The sequence below is a fragment of the Kogia breviceps genome, chromosome 15, assembly GCF_026419965.1.
Source record: "Kogia breviceps isolate mKogBre1 chromosome 15, mKogBre1 haplotype 1, whole genome shotgun sequence".
In the NCBI taxonomy this organism is placed as follows: Eukaryota; Metazoa; Chordata; class Mammalia; order Artiodactyla; family Physeteridae; genus Kogia; species Kogia breviceps.
The window spans coordinates 45,289,126-45,302,364 of record NC_081324.1 but is presented as its reverse complement, the minus strand read 5'-3'; positions in this window follow the sequence as shown (position 1 = coordinate 45,302,364).

Below are 13,239 nucleotides of genomic sequence, written 5' to 3'. Positions count from 1 at the left end.
AAAAATTTATAAGTGGACATATTAAAATTAAAAATATCTTCTCTGAAAAAGTTACCATTGGGACATTCCTGGTGGCACAGTGGTTAAGAATCCGCCTGCCAATGCATGGGACACAGGTTTGAGCCCTGGTACAGGAAGATCCCACATGCCACAGAGCAACTAAACCCTGTGGTTTCACAACTAAACTAAACCATGAACCACAACTACTGAGCCCATGTGCCACAACTACTGAGCCTGCACTCTAGAGCCCACAAGCCACAACTACCAAGCCCATGTGCCACAACTACTGAAGCCCAAGCGCCTAGAGCCCTTGCTCCACAACAAGAGAAGGCACTGCAATGAGAAGCCTGTGCACCACAATGAAGAGTAGCCCCCGCTCACCACAACTAAAGGAAGTGCATGTGCAGCAACAGACCCAACACAGCTATAAATAAATAAATAAATAAATAAATAAATAAATAAATAATTGGAGAAACTTTTCATGACCTTGGATTAGGCAATAGTTTTTTAGATATGACACCAAAAGCATAATTGACAAAAGCAATTGAAAAGATGTGTTAAGAGTCATTAAAATTAAAAAAAAATTATATTTCAAAAATATTATAAAGAAACTGAAAAAAACAACCCACAGGATGAGAAAATATTTGCAAATTATACATCTTGTTAGAGACTTGAATCCAGAATTTATAAAGGACTTTTAAATGTTTAACAATAAGAAGACAAACAGCCCTACAACAACAACAAAAATGAACAAAGCACCTGAATTGACATCTCTCCAAAGAAGATATAAACGGCCAATAATCACATTAAAAGGTGCTCAAAAACATTAGTCACTAGGGAACTTCAAATAATCAAAGACATAATGAGATACCTCTCCATAACAACTAGGATGGATAACATAAAAACAAAACAAAACAAAAACAAACCAGCAGCAATTGTTGGAACATTCACACAGTGCTTGTAGGGCTATAAAATGGTGCTGCTGCTTTGGGAAACAGTTGGCAGTTGCTCTAATAGTTAAACATGACTCAGCAATTCCACTCCTGGGTATATACACAAGATAATTGAAATCATGTGCATACAAAAACTTGTGAATGAACGTTAATGGTATTATTCTTTTTTGAAATAATAGCCAAATGTGAAACAACTCAAGTGTTCATCAACTAATGAATGGATAAATAAATTGTGGCATATCATAAAATGGAATTTTATAGAGCCATAAAAAGAAAGTACTGATATGTGCTCCAACATGGATTAACCTTGAAAATATGATAAATGATAGAAGCCAGATGCAAAAGGCCACATAATATATCATTCCACTTGTATGAAATTTCCATAATAGGCAAATTCATGGAGACAGAAAGCACCTTAGTAGTTGCTGGGGGCCAGGAGGAGCAGGGAATGGGAGAGGGACTGAAAATTGGCATGGAGTTTCTAGGTTATAGTGATGATGGTACACTTCTGTGAATATACCACTTAACTGTACATTTAAAAATTGAGGTATATGAATTATACCTCAATACAGCTGTTATAAAAAGAAATTCACTTAAGAAAGACTAGTTTTGTGTTTTTATACTCCTTATCAAAAGTAAAATTTTAATTGTGCCTTGACTGAACTCAAAGAAACTCCTTATGATATATTGTGAGAAATTTTTAACACACAGTGTCTTTTCAATTAAACTCGATGCTTCAAGACTGAGGATAATTTGTGTCCACCTATATTCGATCCAACATGAATCCCCGCTGATACCATACAATAGAGTAGCTAGAAGACTCTTAGATCTAAGGAGAAAACATCTTAACCCAATTGCCAGAAGGGAAGGCACTGGGCATTCTGTTTCTCAGACTGAATAACCATCAAATGTGCCATTACCATCCCATATGCTCAGTTGGAGCCATTGTCTCTTTGGTAACAGTGCATCTAGAATTTAGTCAGCATGAAAGAAGAATGATTTCTGATGAGATATCTGTGACATTCAGCTGCTCTAATCAGCCTTACAGCACTAGTTTCTTATAGTGGATAGTAAAAATCTCTCACATACCAGATTTTGTGTACATTCAAATGTGACCTATATCTGCATGCCTAACTAATTTATAATGTGTATTGAATTTAGAATTGTTAGAAAAATAAAGATTTTAACCTGAGCCCTTTAGGTTACTATAAAGAAATCAGAAACAAAACCATGAAGTGATCTGCCCACAGTTTAAATCTATTTAGTAGAAATGTCAGGGAGTGATCTCAGGTTTCTGAGTTTGTCTCCTCACATTATCCCCAAGCATGTCCTTTTTAGCAACTCTTCCTGCCTAATTCTTCTCAATCAGTTGAGATTTGATAGAAATTACACTCATATAGTTTTTTGTTGTTATTGAGAAAACCATTCACAAGCCATCTGTATTTCTCTACCTGGTATATATTACAACATTTAATCAACAAAATAACAATAAAGTACATTTTATGAATGAAAAAAAACGATACTCAAAGTGGTTAGCTATTTCACAAATAAAAAATATTGACCCTCAAAGATATTACCCAGTGTTATTAAGGTCATATAGTTTTTAGCTCTCGGAGAGTTAGAAACTGCCCCCCATCATTCAAGCTGTATAGTTAGAATTCTACTTATCATACACTACTAGCTCATGGAGGTTAGAGAATTCCAAGTCTACCATAATTTGATAGAAGTATGAAAAGGCATTGTCTTGCTTGTTCAAAGAAGATGTTAGTTACAATTAAGAACAAGCGACAAGTCATAAGCAATCCCCATATGACTATTGTAGAGCCAAGTTGGTACAATTATGAGAAAGGAAGTCATGCAAAACTTAACCTTACAAAATTGAGTGTTCCAGGTTGATTGACTCTGAAACATCAAAAATAATAGAAAATTTTTCTCACAGTGGTTACTTGTTTATGAAATTGTCACTGTATGTACCATACTGCTTTTGAATAATTGTTGCATTTCAGATTTATTCACTGAACAAGCTAATTCAACAGAGAAGTTGTCATTAAATTTCACTAGTGGGAGGCATAAAAGATTTGCAGGCTTTTAATAGTTCAAACATTTCATCAGCCATCATTTAAAAAACTTTAGCACACACATTAGTCATTTACAATATAAAAGCAATATCAGTACAATTATTTTAAAATCTGTTTTTTAACCCTTCATTCACAAGTAAAATTTTAGGGAAGATTTTGATAGTACTTCAATTGTGATTTTTTTAATTATTACTCTAGTATTTGCTCTATAACATACTTCTAGTAGACAGTAAATAAACATTAAGGCAAGATAATTCTACTAATACTATGTAAGTAAGAATTTCAAGTCAAATCAGAGTAAAGAGCATAATATAAAGTACTGTTTTGATTTTATTTACTAATTTCTTAAAATGAAAAGAAAATGTGTATGATCACCGTTTGTGTCTTTATTTAATACCGTAATTTATAATAAAATACATTCTTTTCAACACACATAATTTTTAGAAATAATTAGCAGTCATTCCCAACATTTAGAGAGAATGCTATATGAAGTGTTTTTAAGAAAAGCTCTCTAAACATGTAACCAGCAAGTGCATGGCATATTAGCTTTGAATTAATGGTTTCTGTGTATATATCATATTCTTTAAAAGGGTTTTAATTAATTATTATTCCCTTTAAAAATACTTCACCAGAAAAAAAACTACTTCACCAGGAAAAAAGTCATATTTCAGGAGCTAATCTTGGAATATGGCAACCAGACTGCTGTTCACTTTCCCTCCAACTTCCAAATCTCAACTTTCTCTAAGCCAAGCAGTTCTGGTGAACATAAGCTGACTGGATAAAAGTTAGGTCAAAGTTGTTTGGGCTCTGGAGAGAGGACTGCAGCTTCCTTCTTCATGGTCTTCAGAGTCCACAAGAATGTTGCACTGGAGCCCAGGGCAAGGAATACAGCCCTGATGTTGAAGTGAGAGGGAAATTCAGCTCTGTGTGGATCTGACAGAGAGTGGAGGCTGATTTAGTCACTGACAAAGAGAAGGCCAAATTGGTTATTATTCTAGAAGCTAGGTGAACGCAAAATCCATTGAGAAAAAAAATTACTTTCCTCAAATAACAGGCTCTCCTTGCAACATGATTCCAAAGGTCCAGAGTCCTCTTAGTCTTTCAGAAATTATATAATTCCTCTTTTTAAGGTAGAGTTGAGTTACAATATCATATTAGTTTCAGGTGTACAACATAGTGATTCAAAATTTTTATACACTATACTCCATTTGAACTTATAAAATCATGGCTATATTTCCCTGTGCCAAACAATATATGCTTCTTGTTTATCTATTTTATACATAGTAGTTTGTACCTCTTAATCCCCTACCCTTATCTTGCCCCTCCCTTCATCCCTCTCTCCACTGGTAACCTCTAGTGTGCTCTCTACATCTGTGAGTGATAACATATATAAGTGTTAACATGGAGTATTTATCTTTCTCTGACTTATTTCACTAAGCATAATACTCTCTAGGTCCATCCACATTGTTGCAAATGACAGAATTTCATTCTTTTTATGTCTGAGTAATATTCCATTTTATGTACATACTACATTTCCTTTATCCATTCATCTGTTGATGGGCATTTGTTTACATATTTGACTACTGTAAATAATGCTGCTATGGACATTGGGGTGCATGTATCTTTTTGAAATAGTGTTTTCATTTTCTTCAGATATATAACCAGTAATGGAAATGCTGGATCATATGACAGTTCTATTTTCAGTTTTTTCATGAACCTCCATAATGTTTTCCATAGTGGCTGCACCAGTTTACAATCCCATCAACAGTGTACTTCACTTCCTCACCAACGTTGTTATTTGTATACTTTTTTTTTTTTTTTTTTTTTTTTTTGCGGTACACCAGCCTCTCACTGTTGTGGCCTCTCGCATTGAGGAGCACAGGCTCCAGGCACACAGGCTCAGCAGCCATGGCTCACAGGCCCAGCCGCTCCACGGCATGTGGGATCTTCCCGGACTGGGGTGCAAACCCGTGTCCCCTGCATCAGCAGGCAGACTCTCAACCACTGTGCCACCAGGGAAACCCTATTTTTATACTTTTTGATGATAGCCATATTGATAGGTGTGAGATGATATCTCATTGTGGTTTTGATTTGCATTTCTCTGATAATTAGCAATATTGAGCATTTTTTCATGTGCTTGTTGATCATGTGTAGATCCTCTTTGGAAAAATGTCTATTCTGGGTTCTTTGTTTTTTTTTTATATTGAGTTGTATGAGCTGTTTATTCATTTTGGATATTAACTCCTTATTGGTCATATTTGCAAATATTTTCTCCCCTTCAATAGGTTGTATTTTCATTTTGTCAATGGTTTCCTTTGGTATGCAAATGCTTTTAAGTTTAATTAGGTCCCATTTGTCTATTTTTGTTTTCCTTTCTTTTGCCTTAGGAGACAGATTGATAAAAATATTACTATGAGTTGTGGCAAAGAATGTTCTGCCGATGTTCTCTTCTAGGAGTTTTATGGTTTCCAGTCTTACATTTAGGTTTTTAATCCATTTTGAGTTTTTTTTTTTTTTTGTATATAGTGTTAGACAATATTCTAATTTCATTCTTTTACATATAGCTGTCCAGTTTTTCCAGCACCACTTATTGAAGAGACTGTCTTTTCCTCATTGGATATTCTTGTCTCCTTTGTCATAGATTACTTGAACATAAGTTGGTTCATTTCTGGGTTCTCTATTCTTTTTCATTGATCTATATGTCTGTTTTTGTGCCAGTACCAAACTGTTTAGATGACTGTATCTTTGTAGTATAGTCTGTAGTCACAGAGGTGTGATCCCTCCAGCTCTGTTCTTCTTTCTCAAGATTGCTTTGGCTATGTGAGTTCTTTTGTGTTTCCATACAAATTTTAAAATTATTTATTCTAGTTCTGTGAAAAATGCCACTGGTATTTTGATAGGAATTGCATTGAATCTGTAGATTGCTTTGAGTAGTATGGTCATTTTAGCAATATTATATAATTCCTGTTTTTAAGAACATATTAGTTACCAGCATTTGAGCCCCAAATCAGGAAACAGAGCAAAATAGCAGACCTATTTAAAGGACTCCAGCAACCAGAGAAAAAAAGGAATAAGTAAAACAATTAGGACGTGAAAACAGACTACTCGCTTGTCTTTCCTCAACTTGCGACCACCACCCCTCTATCTAGGACCTCCTCTGCATTTTGGAGCTATGCTTTCCAGAGTCCTCTCCCCTGCTTGGTTTTGAGTTAAGAGTTTTCTCCATGAGAGGAACTTGAGTGAGATTGTGAAAGTGCAATGGAAGGAAGTTTCTTTATGGAAAAGGTTACAACCATGACATTCACAACTGCTTCTTGATAAGCACTTGATCATCATCCTTTTCACTATTTCAAATGTAGAGGCATCTTGGGGACTCACTCAGCACTCTTGAGAGTGGCTGAAATTTCCTGATGCATTTTGTGAATCAAAAACTTAGGAGTTTCAGGATGAATTCCTAAATCTTTGCTTTCCTGACCTTCCTGCCACAGATGCTCTGATCTTTGGTACTTTCCCTGGACTTCATTCCTCACTTTTTCAATATTCAAGTAAACCTTCATTCCTATATTGTATCTTTATTCTTAAAATACATTAGACTTTGTCTGTTTTCTAGGCAGAACCCAAACTGTTACATGCAGTGAAATAAAATATCCGAGCCAACCATGATGGCACCCTGATCTTGGACTTTCATCCTCCAGAACTTATATATAGTAAGATGTGTGTGTGTGTGTGTGTGTGTGTGTGTGTGTATACACACACATGCATTATTGAGCTTAAAAATGGTTTTGAAAAACATATTCAGTATATGAATTAAAGGAGAAGAAAATTATTGTTGAGACCTAAAACAATGACCTGAAAACCAAGTGAAGGAAATATTACAAAGAAAACAATAAAAAATATTGAAATACAAATATTATTTTTAAAAAAGAGACTCGGAGGATATTTATAAGTAGAACAAACAGTTCAAAGAATGTCAAGGGTTAAACAAATACTCAGAGAAAATCTCCCTGGGCTTTGAAGAGGACTCCAGATCAAAAGGTCACATCAAAATCCTGTCGAATTGGAAAAAGTGCACACCTAGGCATATAGTGGTAAAAGTACTGAATTGTAAGGATAGTGAAAAAAAAGTTTTTTTCTTACTTTCTTCCCTACAAAAAGAACAAGAAAAAAATCATATATTCATTGTACATCTCTGCCACACTGTAGTATCATCATTGTGCAGTTTTCTTAAAGTTTCCACCTCCAGGGAATCTTTTACCTGTCCAGGAGGTCATTATTGGCTTGTCCTGGGCAAAGAAATCATTCTTCCTCATCATTCCCAGTCCTGGACTAGGCTGAAGAAGAAGTCATGATAATTTAAAACATAAAGATTCCCTCTATATATTCAAATACATAATCTCTAGATTAAACCTTATTATTTGATTTATTTTAAAATGGATAAGGAGATGGAAATTTTAGTATGACATTCCTAGAAACCAAAGGTTTTTCTCTTGCCCCTTTATTCTCTACTTTTAAAAAAAGTTTGTATTTATCTTTAAAGGTATGTGAATTTATTTATTTATAACATTTAATATAAGCATGCTGTTTTTATCTGTCTGCTTGTGAGATTTCAGTCCTTTTCATGTCTGACCAGAAGTAGACCCCCTGAATAGAACAGTAATGTGGTTTTGCCAGCAGATACATCTGCTTAAATGCAGGGGTGGGAAGGTTCTGTTCACATACTCTTTCTATCTTAATACAAATATAAAAGGGGCAAGAGATATATCCAATCATAGTTCCATTATTTCATGTGAAGTATATTTATTAGACAACTTTTTGTTCTTTGGTAGGAATATTAAAGCATCTTTTTGCAAACAGTTGTTTAAGAGGGAATTTCTGTTAGGAAGTCTGCATATACAACATATAACGTGTTTGTGTCGATGTGAAGTTTATATTTGTGGTCACATTTATGTCAGTTTAACATAAGAGAAAGTGAATAAGATGTAAATACATAGTCATGTTTTACCTTCGTCCCATTGGTCTTCGGCTTATCATTGAACTTGTTTTATCCAGTGAAGTTTGTGTGGAAATGATTGGTTTTCCTTCAAAAGAGAAACCTAAAGATACAGGGCATATTTTGACATTTTTCTTTTTTCTCCTCCTCCAAAATTTCATATAGATAGTTTTCAGCCAGCCTAAGCCCCTGGGTAAAGTCAATGTGGGGAAAAAGATGAGGCCAACCCTCAATGGACATTTACATGAGTGAGAAATAAAACTTTTTGCCTTTCCAAAATGAAATCGGTGCTCAGACCAATAAAGTGAAATATGTCATTCAATCCATAAAAACTATATTTCTGGAGTTTACTTTTATTTTATTACTAATTTTGCCCACTGGTGAGACCATATGCAAGCCAAAATCACTCTACTTGCTAAAATCTTCGGTGGAAATAATTTGGGAGATACATGCCACCCATTGTGACTTGGGACCAGGTAAATGTTGGAAGTATCTCAGAATTTGAATCTATGATGTATGGATTGTAATGTAAAGGATTCTTAAACTGTTGAAAGGAGTTCATTAAGATTGTTCAAACAAATTGTTAGGACTATTAAAACATGTTCCATCTCTCCTAAAAATGCAAATTGTTTATTTAAACGTTGTTTAAAATAATTGTCTTTAAGTTGCTTTGAACTCATCTTAAATATTCACTGCTGTCAACTGGTCCAAGGGTGTATTATAATGCTCTCCCTTAGATGAATCTGTTACAAAATGTGTACTATCTACATAGCCCTAAATTTCAGAATTTAATTAGTCTGGATTAGTCTCAGAGACCGTGTCCTACATAATGACTATATTCACATCTGATTGCCCCATATTGTAGATGACAGTATGCTGGATAATACAGAGTCCTATACAATGATAGGACCCTCACTTACCCACATTTATCAGCCACACTTTCCATCCAAAACTTTCTGGCTTTGAGGTCAGAATATTTGCAACAGCTGGGAGAATGTTAAAGAAATCTGTTCCAAATATTCTGACTGTTGTGATTTCAAACTATATTTTTAAATAAGAAAGTTTTATTTGGCTTACTTTTTCCCCATCAATTCATAATTGCCATAGATATTTATCAATACATTTGTATGCATAAAACAGAATAGTATATTATTTCTATTACTAAAATTCATTTAAAATTGTTTCAAACTATGAAATAGTCTATTGAAATTCAAGAAATTGTGATTCATCTACTAAAGTCTGCTTATAACTATATAATCTTATGAACTACTCTATAATAAGAATATAATTAATTTGAATTGAGTATTGTTAATCCATTGTGTTCATCTGGAGGGACCATCTCAATGACATTAAGTTAAAGACTTACCTTTCATTAAATTAAAGACCTCTTGGAAACTGGCTTTTCTTGCAGAATATGTTGTCTGAGCTCCTGCAGAAGAGAATTTACCACAAGTCCAAGTTACTTAAACAAAGAAAAAGTATTATTTTTAACTAAAGGCATCTGTCCACAAAAAATAAGTAAATAAACATATCTATCTCTCTATATATAAGTACATATATATACACACAAACATATATAAAATCATGCAAAGATACATTTTAGTTGTGATATGCTAAAAAGTAATTCAGAGTTCCAATAGAAATCATTATTTCCTTATCACTTCTAAAAAGGGTGCAGAATTGTAAAACCAATTTACAGACTATGACCAATAAAATGAGTTGGCAGGCTGCTGTGTACTAGAATAAGGAAAGAATATATAGTTACTGGCTTAGGAAGTGATTTTGATTGTTGTTTCCTTTTTGTGGATAGTAGGAGAAAGGAGAGTTTTATAGTCTCTGCAAAATGGAAAGATAGCTCTCAAATGACCCTATGGCCCTTTATTCATTGCTATGTCTAAACATATGCTACAATTTTTTCTCCAAATTCTGACATATTAAGAATAGGCTATTTTCATTAATTCAAGCACTAGAGAACACTGCCACTGTTGTCTGCTGGTTGTCAGTGCAAGTGTGCATAAGAAAGAAGTGCCATTCAAAATAGAAGTCTGGAGGAACAATAACTATTCTCATTTATTTTTTGATCCCTTTGTCTTTTTGGAATGACTATCAAGGTCCTTTCTCTAGTAACAAAAAATAATCAACTTTGTATGAGCACATCATGGGCATGGACATCTAATCTTCAATATTTTAAGTGTTCTGTCATCAACAGATACTCTGTTGTTGTTGTTGTTGTTTTGCTCTGATGCCTTCCCGAAGGCTCCTGCTATCAGCTCAGGCCAGTGGACTTTATATTCAATAAAGATGGAGTGTTGCATAGCCCTGTGGAAAAGGACTTGCTACGTGCTTTCGGCTACAGCCTCCAGAGGGCAACACTGCAGCGACTTTGAGTTGAGGTCATACAGGTGGACTGAGTCAGGATATTCAGAACACAAGTCTAGAAGCAGGTAGTTTCATGAGACTGCTCACCCAAGACCGAGTGGGATGAGAATCAATTACATAGGACTAAATAAACTGGTGAGGGGTGATTGTGGTTTTTGGGTGGAATACTGTTGATGTTTAATGTTTTATTTTCTGGATATATAAGGAAGCTGTTTCTCTTTACTTTTAAGTTATCTACAACTCATAACAATTTAGTTGACGGTAACTGAACCATGGGGGTGGAAGTTCAGGTTCTCCATCAGCCTCTATTGACCCATGTAGGGAAGGCATTCTCATTACCATTGTGCTAGCCTGGGAATTCAAGCTCTCCACAAAGCCTATTTTGGTACAACTCTGGCTAGAAAAGGAAGGAGCACCTGTTTACTGCTCTCTAGTAAGCCTCTACTGACACCAGCCAAGTACGGAGAGAGAGAGGTACCATTTTACCTCTGGGTGCAGGTGGAAGTCTAGGCTCCCCATTTGGTCTCACTGATGTCAAGGTGGGGGCTTGGTACTGTCCAGCAGGGATGAATGTGACAGACAAAGATTGGAAATCTAGGCTCTTCACTGTGCCTTGCTGGTGGGGTTGGGGGTAGGGCTACAGTTCTTCTGTGGTGTTTGCCTGGCGTAGAGTAGTTTATTGACTGAAAGTTTTCTGTTTTGCCAGACTGCCCTTTTCCAGGTCCTTTGGCTAGAGGGAGTAGGATTTTCTTGTGGTTTTTTGTGTCTGCATCATTGGTGTTTCCAGATTGCTGATTTCTCCAGAACCCAGTCTAGAATATATAAAGCAAAGCACAAATAAACAAACACTAAGAACAAGCCACAGAGAATTCATCTTTGTATTGTTCCTTGGGCCTTGAAGTCCCTAACCAGCCTGCCTTCTTTACTTTTCAGAGTCCTCTTATGTTCATTATATTATATAATATTCAAGAAGTTTAGCTTTAGTTAACAGGAGAAATAGGAAAAAATACGTTTACTTCATATTTCTGTACATGGAATTCAGCAGTTTTCTCAATTTCTTCTTAAAAATTTCTGCTTTCAAAGTCTCACTAATCACATCAGCTGTTTATCATTCCCACAGCCCAAAGGCATGTTTTTGTCCTACTTGTTCCCTTAACTCTACCCTCTGTCTTTTTAGCCCTTGATATTGAACTTTTCTATCAGTAGAATCTCCATCTCTTTTTATACAAATTAATTTAACTTTTCTAGGTTTCTTCTCACTTTCTTCTTCACCATCAACAACAGAATGCATTACATCAATTAAAAACCTAATAACCCAAATCTAATAAGCAACCACAGAGTCCTTTGTAGAAGACAGAGGAAAAAGGGTGGTGAAATCTTATGCATTAAAATTTTTTACTGATTGGGCCTCATTTTTTTTTTTTTTTTTTTTTTTTTTTTTTTTTTTTTTTTTTTTTTTTGTGGTACGCGGGCCTCTCACTGTTGTGGTCTCTCCCATTGCGGAGCACAGGCTCCAGACGCGCAGGCTCAGCGGCCATGGCTCACGGGCCCAGCCGCTCCGTGGCATGTGGGATCTTCCCGGACCGGGGCACGAACCCGTGTCCCTTGCATCGGCAGGCGGATTCTCAACCACTGCGCCACCAGGGAAGCCCGGGCCTCATTTTTTTAATCAATTCAAAAATATGAAAAATTATTAATTCTTCAATATATCATAATCAAATTTATTTGTATAGAACAGAATTAGGTACTGTTTGCAATTATTTTTGTGTACATTTTTGTTAAAGTGTGTAAATTTGTTGTATGTTACCAAAATCCAGATTTAGATGCTGAAATCAGTTTATACTACTAGAAGAAATTCTTAAGTCAGAGGTAGACAAGTTTTACCTCAAAAATCCTGGCCTTCTATTTTGGGGGGGAGAGAGAACTATTATTTAAACATTTTTTCTATTAGGCAGTACAGTCCTTAGTGACTAAATCATTTTGATTCTTCCTGGGATGTGGATGACTGCATTGAACACTGGATTATTAAAATAGCATACTCAAAAGGGTTAATATGCTTTTTAAGTCTCCTTGACTTTCTCAAATAGTGAAGTAGCTTGTGCTACTTGAATGATTATATTCATCTAAGGCAGGAAAATATCAGCTATATTTAAAATAATATGCAAAAATTTTATTAGAGTAGGATGCTAATAAGGACTTGCTGATTAGTTCTCTTGTTAGAAATACCCTCTATGATTCCATATTCAGAATTAGCACTAAGCTAATGCCAGAGGAAAAAAAATGACTAAGATATAATCCCTGCCATAGACAAATGTTCAATCCAATATTTCTTGAGATACTTCAACCTATGAAAATTAAACACTGAGTAAAGATCTATTTGAGGCTTCTCACAAATATATTTTATTCAAATCCTTTGGATACATTTTTGAGTGATTTCTTAAGCTACTACATTGTTAATGTCCATGTAATGAGAAAGCAACTCAATTTTTGAATAAAAATAAACATGCCTTGTACTCATGCTTCAAATCTTAACTTTTTAAGATTTTCTTAATTTTTTTAGGATTTGTTTTTAGGATTTTCCCTAAAAAACAATTAAGTAAAATAGATGGAATATCTACTTCAATCTCTTTCACAGATACATATTTTTCTTTTATAGCACCTAATTAAATTACCAATTATTTATATATATGTATATATATAGTTTGTGCGGTTTTGCAGGTATCAGTTTTTACTTTTGTTGTATATCCCCCACTGGATCATAAGACCTTTGAATGCAGATACTATGCCTAATTTGTTTACAGCTCTATCCCCAAAGCCTTGAACAGGGCATGGCATCTAG